Genomic DNA, 9,662 nt, shown 5'->3' with positions numbered 1-9,662 from the left:
CAACAAATTGGATTATCTAGGTGAAATGTACAAATTCCTAGAAGCACACAAACTACAAAACATTCTATTGGTGAATACTACTAAACATTTAAAGAAAAATTATTAACACTTCTTCTCATCCAGCAAATAGGCGAGAAGGGAACTCTTGATATCTACAAAGCTAACATTACCCTCATATCAAAGCCAAAGGCGTCACAAGGAAACTACAGACCAATATCCCTCTGATATAGATGCAGAAATCCCACAATAAATAATACCAAACAGAATCCAGCAGCAAATTAAAGGATTATACATCATGACCAAGTGGGGTTATCCAGAGATTTAAAGCTTCCATATATGAAGAGCGACCTATCCAGATTAGTAGAATGAAGTGGAAAAATCCAATCATCTCCACTGCTGCAGAAAAAGTATTTGACAAAAATCCAACATCTTTCGCAATAAGAGTACTCAATCAAGTAGAAATAAAAGGGAATGTCCTCAGCATGATGGCATTTATGAAAAACCCACAAGTAACATCGTGCTTAGTTGACTGAAAGCTTTCTCCCTAAGATCAGGAACAAGGCAAAGACATCCACTTTCATGACTCCTACTCAGCATTCCACTGGAGGATCTGGACAGAGCAATTAGGCAAGAAACATAAAAGCATCCAAATAGGAAAGTAGTCGGTAACGCTGTCTATTTATAGATGACAAGCTCTTATATGTACAAAAGCCTAAAGAATAACCCCCCCCCACACACACACACACACAGACAACTGTTTGAGCTAATAAACAAATTCAGTCAGGCTGCCAGATACTAGATCAATGGAATAGAACTGAGATCCAAGAATTAAATCCATACGCATGTGCTCAATGGATTTTTTTTTCCAACAAAGGCACCAAGACCATTCAATGAAGGAAAGCAGTTCTTCAAACAGTGGTGTTGGGAAAAGTGCATTTACTACACGCCAAAGAGTAAAGCTGAAGCCTTACCCCACAGCATATGTAAAAATTAACTTAAAAGGGATCAAATACCTAAATTTAAGAGTTAAAATTCTAGAACCCTTAGGAAAAAACACAGGAGCCAATCTTCATGTCATTTGATTTACCAATGGTTTCTTAAATAGGGACACAAAAGCACAAGCAACAAAATCAAAAACAAATTGGACTGCATAAAAACTTAAAAATGTTGTGTATCATGGCGCCTGGGTGGCTCAGTTGGTTAAGCGTCTGCATTTGGCTTCGGTCATGATCCCAGGGTCCTGGGAATGAGCCCCACATTGGGCTCCCTGCTCAGCGGGGAGCCTGTGTCTCCTTCCCCGTGCCCAGCTCATGTTCTTTCTCACTAGCTCTCTCTCTAAAATAAATAGTTTAAAAAGTGTGTATCAAGGGACACAAAATAAAACCACCCACATGATGGTAGAAAATATTTGCAAATATTAGATATGATAAGGGTCTTGTATCAAGAATACACAGATATCACAGTAAGATACCACATCATACCCATCAAGGTGACTATAATTTAAAACACGAAACATAAGTGTTGGTAAGGTCGGAAGCCTCATACATTGCTGGAGTGGGGGGGGATGTACAGTGGTGAAGCTTCTGTCAAAAACAGTTTAGCAGTTTCAGACTTGCCATTTGACTAGGCAATTCTACTCCTACCAAAACAGCTGAAGACAGTCACTCAGATGTATATCTGTATCTGAATGTTCGTGTTTGCACTAGTCACAATAGCTAAAAAGTGGAAATAACCCACATGTCCATCAACAATGGATAAGTCCATTTACAGATATGGACATGGAATGAATAAAATTTATTTTATTCCATGTACAGTGGAATATTCAGCCTCAAGAAGGAGGAGTTTTGGTACATGCTACAGCATGGATGGAACCTTGAAAATATTATGCTCGGTGAAAGCAGCTAGACACAAAGGCCACATAGTGTATGATTCCACTTACATGAGATGTGCAGGACAGGTAAAGCTATGGAGACAGAAAGGAGATGGTTGGTTGCCAGGGTCTGGAGGAGTGGGGGAATGAAGATGGCCTGTTCAAGGAGGGGGATGGGGTTTCTGTTTGAAATGAAGTGTTCTGTAACTAGACAGGGCTGATGGTTTCAAGACATTGTGCATGTACTTAATGCCACTGAATTGGACAATGTAAAATGCTTTAAAAGATAATTTTTATTTTATATACATGGTAAAACAAAATACATGTAATCATCAAGCATATGAAGAAAAGGCCACAAAAGAAAAAATAAGAGAGGAAGGCAGGCCCTGGTTATGGAGCTGACACTGGAGGTGACCTGGCTGTAGCTCTGGGGTTTCCTGTGGGTGTAGATCTGCCATTAGACATGGAGGTAGCCTTGGTACTAGGGCTGGTATGGAAGTGGGCATTAGAGCTGCCTCTATCTCTGGAGCTGGTGGTAGTTGAGCTGCTTCTAACTCGGAGCTACAGCTGTCAGGGTGCTGGTTCTAGCTGCGGAGCTGATGCAGAATCCAGCACTGGTGTGGATTCTAGCTCCGGAACTAGTTCTAGCCTTTGCCCCTCTGCCCTCCAGACTGTGAGCTCCTTGAGGGCAGGGATCCCTCGGGAGTGTGGCATCTGGGTCTTACTCGCCCCCCACTCAGGAAGAGATGAGAGCATTCAGAGTCCCTCCCAGCTGTGAGGAGGTCACACTTGGGACTCAGATGGTAGTAAGAGGCAGTGTGTGCTGGGTGGGAGCCCAAGACACCAGAATGACCATCCCTGCCCCATTGCTCCCTCGGGCCCCTTGGAGGATGGCATCCATACTGCAGCCCAGGTGGGACACCAGGGAATAAAACACACCTGTGGGCAGAGGAGTGGGCGCCAGGCTCCAGGGCTGTGAGAAAGACTGTGAGCCTCCCCTGTGTACCTGGGTGCCCAGTTCACTCACAAGGCCATCTCACCAGACCTGGACAATGACCACGGCCCCACTGCCAAGTGAGGACCCAAGGCTCTTATAAGGGTGGTTGCCTCTCTAGACTCTGGCTGGATTCAGAGTCGTTCAGCTCGGCCACGTTCTGAACCACACCAGCTCCCTGGCCTTCTGAGTCCCCAAGCCACTCTACTAGAAGGACCACCAGGGGTCTCAAACACAGTGGGACATCCCTGGAGGAATCCAACAGACACTTCTCTGACCATGTGGAACCCTTGGGGTCACCTGCTCCACATACCCAACTTGCAGAGGAGGAGATAGGCCTTCTCTCCTGTAGCCCCTCCACATGAGGAGGGGCAGACACAGGAACCCAAGCCCTATCCTCTCCAGGATGCTTGACCGATGGCCCTGACCCAGGCGGGCCCCATGGTCTGTCAGCCTGGCATCTTTCCACTCCTCTTGCTCTGGGCCTGGGCATGCTGCTAGAAGGCTGGCAGAGATGTCTTCAACCTCTTTCTCCTTCCCCCTTGCCACCTCCAGTGCTGCCCCTCCTCTGGCTTCCCACCCATGCTCCCCACCTGGAAGTCTGTGTGTGTGTGTTTGGGGGGGGGGCAGGGTGGGAGGATGCCCAGAGGAACAGGGCCTACACAGGAGGTGGTGGATGGGAGGTGGTGGATGGGGTCCATCATGTTCCTGGGAGATCTCATTTCCAAAGCACAGCCTGTGGGGGAGGTCTGAGTGAACGTAGCAGGTTAAGATTTAGGAGCAGCAGTCTAGTGTCAGAGATAGGGGTCAAGTGTGCTAAGCCAGACCAGCCATTAGGGAGTAGGGTCCTGGGCTGGAGAAGGGCTGTGGTTTCTGACTGGGTCAGAGTTCAGGTTTGAGTTTGGGTTTAGTGTTTAAGGTTCAGATTTGGAGTGAAATTGCAAGATCAATGTTAAATCTACATTTAGCTTTTGGAAGAACTGCCAGACCCTTTCACAGTGACCGAGACATTTTACAGTCTCATTAGTAACGTGCTAGGGTTCCAATTTCTCCACATTCTCCAACTCGTGTCCATTTTTTAAAAAGATTTTATCTATTTATTTGAAAGAGACCATGAGAGGGGGGAGGGTCAAAGGAAGAAGCTGACTCACTGCTGAGCAGAGAGCCCGATGCGGGACTTGATCCTGGGACTCCAGGATCGTGACCTGAGCCAAAGGCAGTCGCTTAACCAACTGAGCCACCCAGGCGCCCTCATGTCCATTGTTTTTGTAATAGTGCTTCCGATGGGTGTGAGGCACACACTGTGGTCTTGATTTGCATTGCCCTGACGGGATGTGCACTGCAAACCTGCCCATCTTGCCTCCTATCACCCTACTCTATTCAACTGCCCCATCTACTCTCAGCCACGGCTCTTCTTACCATCTCCTTAATGTCATATAAACTGGAGCGCACAGCGTGTAGTCTACTCAGCTTGGCTTCTTTCACGTAGTAATATGCAGTAAGATCCATCCATGTCCTTGCATGGCTTGAGAGATCCTTTCATACTGCTGAATAGTATTCCATTCATGGGTGCTTAGATGTACCTCACTTGGCTATTAATTCACCTATTGAAGGATACCCTGACTTTTAAAGGTGTTTGGCCATCATGCAGAGAGAGATGTGCATAATTACATACTGGCTTTTGTTTGGACGGGAATGTTCAAAGCACTTGTCCAAATACCCAGGACTGCAATTGTTGGCTTACATGATGAGTGCATGTTTAGGTTTGGAAAACACTGCCAAAGTGGCTGTACCCTTATGCATTCCACCTGCAATGAAGGAAAGTTCCTGTTGCTATTTTTTTCCTTAAGATCTTGGCTATTTTAGTAGGCGTGTGGTGTTATGTCACTTGTTTTCATTTGCTTTTCCCTCCTGACGAATTACCTTGAGCATTATTTTCTATGCTTGTCACCTGTATATCTTGTTTGGTTAGGTGTGTTTGCAGATCTTTACCAATTTTTATTTGGATTGTTTGTCTTGTTTTCTTTTGGAATTTCTTTGTATATATTTTTTTCTTTGTATATTGTTCATAGAAGCTTTCTTTCAGATGTGTTTTCCAAATATGCTCTCCCAGTTTGGCTTGTCTTTTGTTCTCTTCGTGGGACCTTTCACAGAGGAAGCATTTTACATTTTAACAAAGTAAACACCAGCTTTTTTCATGGGCTGGCTTTTGGTGTTTTATTTAAAAACTCATCAACCATCCCAAGGTCATGTTGATTGTTCCTGTGTAATCTTTCTAGTTCTGCCTTTGAAGATTTATGTCTATTTTGTTCACATGTTTATTTTGAGTGAATGTTTGTATACATTCCCATTTTCCCATTTCCCAGTGCTCCATCACCGTTTGTGGAGCTGACCTTCCTCTGTGTCATTTCACCTTTGTCCCTTTGACAAATCAATGACTGTATTCACATGGTTCCCTGTTGTTCCCTTTGTTCCTCCTCTGATAGCACACTCTCATCACTGCTGTAGCTTTATGACAAGTGTTTGGACCCCCATGTGTGGGTTCTTCAACTGTGTTCCTCAGTCTCACATTGTCTACACTCAGTTTACACAGTTTGATGGGAATTTGATGGGTGTCCATGGAATCCGTAAATCAAGGTAGAAAGGACTGTCATGGTAAGAATTTTGAGTGTTGCTCCTGAACAAGTAATATCTACATTTATTTATATTTTGATTTCTCCCATGTTTCAGTGTTCTCTGAAAGCATATTTGTATGTATTTTACTTGATTTACATTATGAAATTTAAGTTTTGCCCTGGTACCATAATTTGTTTTCGTTTCAATTTGTCCTATACATCATTGCTGATTGTCTGAGTCCGTATGGGCAGCTCTAACAGAACACTGCAGACTGGGAGGCTTACAAACAGTAGACACTTGTTTCTAGCAGAAAGCACATGGGAAACCTTCACAACATTGGATCTGGCAGTGATTTCTGGGACACGACACCAAAAGCGTAGGCAATAAAAGCAAAGACAAATGGGACTACATCAAACTTTAAAACACTTGTGAATCAAAGGGCACAATCAGCAGAGTGAAAAAAACAATCTATAGAATGGGAGAAAATATTTGTAAGTCATAGAAGTGATAAGGGATTAATATCCAGATTTGTAGACAGGTCCTACAACTCAACAGCAAAAGATCAAGTAAGTTGATTTAAAAATGATCAAATGATGTGAATAGACATTTCTCCAAAGAAGATATACAAATGAGAAACAAGTATACGAAAAGATGCTTGGGACGCCTGGGCGGCTTAGTCGGGTAAGTGTCTGCTTTCGGCTCAGGTCATGATCCCAGGGTCCTGGGATCCAGTCCCGCATTGGGCTCCTTGCTTGGCGAGGAGCCTGCTTCTCCCTCTGCCTGCTTCCCCCTCTACCTGTCGCAACCTCTGCTTGCGTTCTCTTTCTTTCTCACTCTGACAAATAAATACATAAAATCTTAAAAAAAAAAAAAGAAATAAAAGATGCTCAACATCACTAATCATTAGAGAAATGCAACTCAAAACTACAATGAACTATCACCTCACACCCATTAGGAAGAGTACTATTAAAAAATCAGAAAATAACAAGTGTTGACAAGGATGTAGAGAAATTAGAAGCTCTGAGCACTGTTAATGGGATGGTAAAATGGTGAAACCACTATGGAAAACAGTATGGCAGTTCCTCAAAAAAGCAAAAGTAGAACTACCATGTGACTTATCAATTTCACTTCTGGGTATAATCCAAAAGAACTGAAATCAGGTCTTGGGGAGACATTTGCACACTCGTGTTCATAGCGGCATTATTCACAATAGGTAAACACAAGAAATCCATCAATGGATGAAAGAATAAACAGAATGTGATATATTCATATAATGGAATATCATTCAGCCTTAAAAAGGCAACCCTGTCACATGCTACACAGAATGGACATTAAGCCAAGTGATAGCAACCAGTCACAATATGACAAATACTATATGATTCCAGTTATATGAAGTATCTCAAGTAGCCAAATTCATAGCGATAGAAAGTAGAATGGTGGTTATCAGAGGTTAGGGGAAAGGAGAAGGGGGGGTCATTGGTTAGTGGGTATAGAGTTTCAGATTTGAAAGACGGAAAAGTTCTGGAGATCCATTGCACAACGACATGATTATACTTAACACCTCTGAGTTATATGCTTATAAATAGTGAATATGGTAGATGTTGTGTTATTTGTAATTTACCACAATTTTTAAACAGATTATTAAAATGCTAAATATTGGAGAGGTTGCAGAGCAACTGGATTGCCTACACTGCTGGTAGGAACGTAAATGGTACAGCCACTCTGGAAAGCAGTTGGCAGTTTCTTTAAACACTGAATATACACTTGTCGTACAATCCATCAATTGTAGACCTGGGCATTTGTCTCAGAGAAATGAAAACTTATGTTTACACAAATACTTGTATACAGTTGTTGATAGTAATTCAAAACTGGTTTTTGTTTGTGATAGCAAAACTGCAAAACAACTGTAGTGTCTGTCCGTAGGCACATGTTAATCAAACTGTGGTCCACTGATATCAGGAATCTTAGGAGTAAAAAGGACTTAGCTATTGATGCATGCACAGCTTGGATGGATCCAGAGACGAATGCTCAGCAATAAAAACCAAATCCCAGAAGATTATATGCTGTATAATTATATGATCATATTTATATAACAGTCTTGAAATTACAAAATTAAAGTGATGGAAAACAGATATGTGGTGGTGGGTGGATGTGAGTATAAAGCAGCAGCAAGAAGGAATGTGTGTGTGTAAGGAACAGTTTTGTATCTTGATGGAGGTAGCGGTTACACAACTCCACACGTGATAGAATATACATACACACTATCGAATTACTCTATATTGTGCTGTAATTATGAAAGATGTAATCATTAGGGGCAACTTGGTGAAGGGTTGGTGCGATATTTCTGCCCTGAACAACTTCCTGGGAATCTATAATCATTTCAAAATGAAACATTTAAATTAAAAAAATGTAGATTTTTTTCCCTATAGTTAAAGTTCTGTAAGTTATATCATGGACCTTGTATTGAGAATTTGTTCATTGAACAAGAGAAAGCAATATGCTTGTTTTATACTGAAGTTTCAGAAACTTGAAATTCAAGTCTGGAGGGAGGAGCAAGATGGCAGAGGAGTAGGAGACCTAAATTTCGTCTGGTCTCAGGAATTCAGCTGGATAGGGATCAAACCATTCTGAACACCTACAAACTCAACAGGAGATCGAAGAAAGGAATAGCAACAACTCTCTGAACAGAAAAGCGACCATTTTCTGGAAGGTAGGACGCGCGGAGAATCGAATCCGAAGCCATATTCGGGAGGATAGACGGCGGGGGAGGGGGCCTTCATCGGCCACTTCTGGCAAGTGATAGAGTAGCGGAGCACAAAATCGGAACTTTTAGAAGTCGCCTCCGCTGATGGATGTCACTCCAGTGGTTAAGCAGGGGGCGGAACCCTCATGGGACAGTGTGGTCTGAGGACCCTCGGGGTCACAGAAAGACTGGGGGTGCCTGAGCACAGCAGAGCTCCCAAGTATCAGAGTAGGGAAGCCGGCTGCAGAGACGGAGCCGAGCAGCGGGCTCTCAGCTTGGGGTTGCCATAAACGGTGATCCGTGGCACAGTCGGGCCACTGATCCGCCAGCAGGGACCCAACAAGAGGCAGATCTGTGGACACTCCCCTTCCTCCCCTGGAAGGAGCGGCCCGGGAGCACACCACAGGGATCTGCTGGGTTTGGAGACACCACACGGGGTCGGGTGCCAGAGATAGAAATGCTGGGTCACAGGCCAGGTGAGCACAGAGTGCGGCCGGAGACCGGGGAGACGGGAGTGATTGACTGCTTTTCTCTGGGGGCGCACTGAGGAGAGGGGCCCCAAGTACTCGGTTCCTCTGGGGTGAAGATTGGGAGGCCGCCATGTTCACTCTGGTTCTCCAAAGCTGTACCGAGAGCTTGCAGGGAACAAAAGCTCCCGAGAGCAAACACGAGCAGATTGCTTAGCCTGGACTGACAAGGGCGGGGCAATTCCGCCTCCGGCAAAGACACTTGGGAACCACGGCAACAGGCCCCTCCCCCAGAAGATCAGCACGGACAGCCAGCAAGCCAAGACCAAGTATACCGATTAATGAGAACAGGAGAACTCCAGCGCTAGGGGAATACTGCACATAGAATTCATGGCTTTTTTTTTTACCATGATTCTCTAGTCTTTCAAAGTTAATTTTTTAAGTGTCTTTTTTTTTGAATTTTTCTTTTTCCCTTTTTCAACCAACATCTTAGAAATACCTTTTTTAAAAAAACATTTTTATTTTTCATTTTTAGAGTCATATTCTATCCCTTCATAGTACTTACCCTTATTTTTTGGCATATATATATAAGTTGTTCTCTCTTTAAAATTTTGGGATAGTTTCTTCTAACAGATCAAATTATACCCTAAATCTCTAGTGTATGGCTTTGTTCTAGTCTCCTGCCTGATCACATTCTCTCCCTTTTTTTTTTAATCCTCTTCTTTCTTTTTTCAACCAACTTCTTATCAATTCCTTTTATATAATCTTTTATAATTTTCATCTTTATACTCATATTCCATCCCTTCATTGTATTAACCCTTATTTTTGTACATATATAAGTTTTTCTTTCTTTAAAATTTTGGGAGGTACTTTCTTCTAACAGACCAAAATACACCCAAAATCTAGTGTGTGGCACCGATCTAAGCACAAGCCTGATCATATTTAATCATATTCTGTTTGTTTGCTCATTTT

The sequence above is a fragment of the Zalophus californianus genome, chromosome 5, assembly GCF_009762305.2.
Source record: "Zalophus californianus isolate mZalCal1 chromosome 5, mZalCal1.pri.v2, whole genome shotgun sequence".
Classification (NCBI taxonomy): domain Eukaryota; kingdom Metazoa; phylum Chordata; class Mammalia; order Carnivora; family Otariidae; genus Zalophus; species Zalophus californianus.
Note: the sequence above shows the minus strand (reverse complement) of the source record.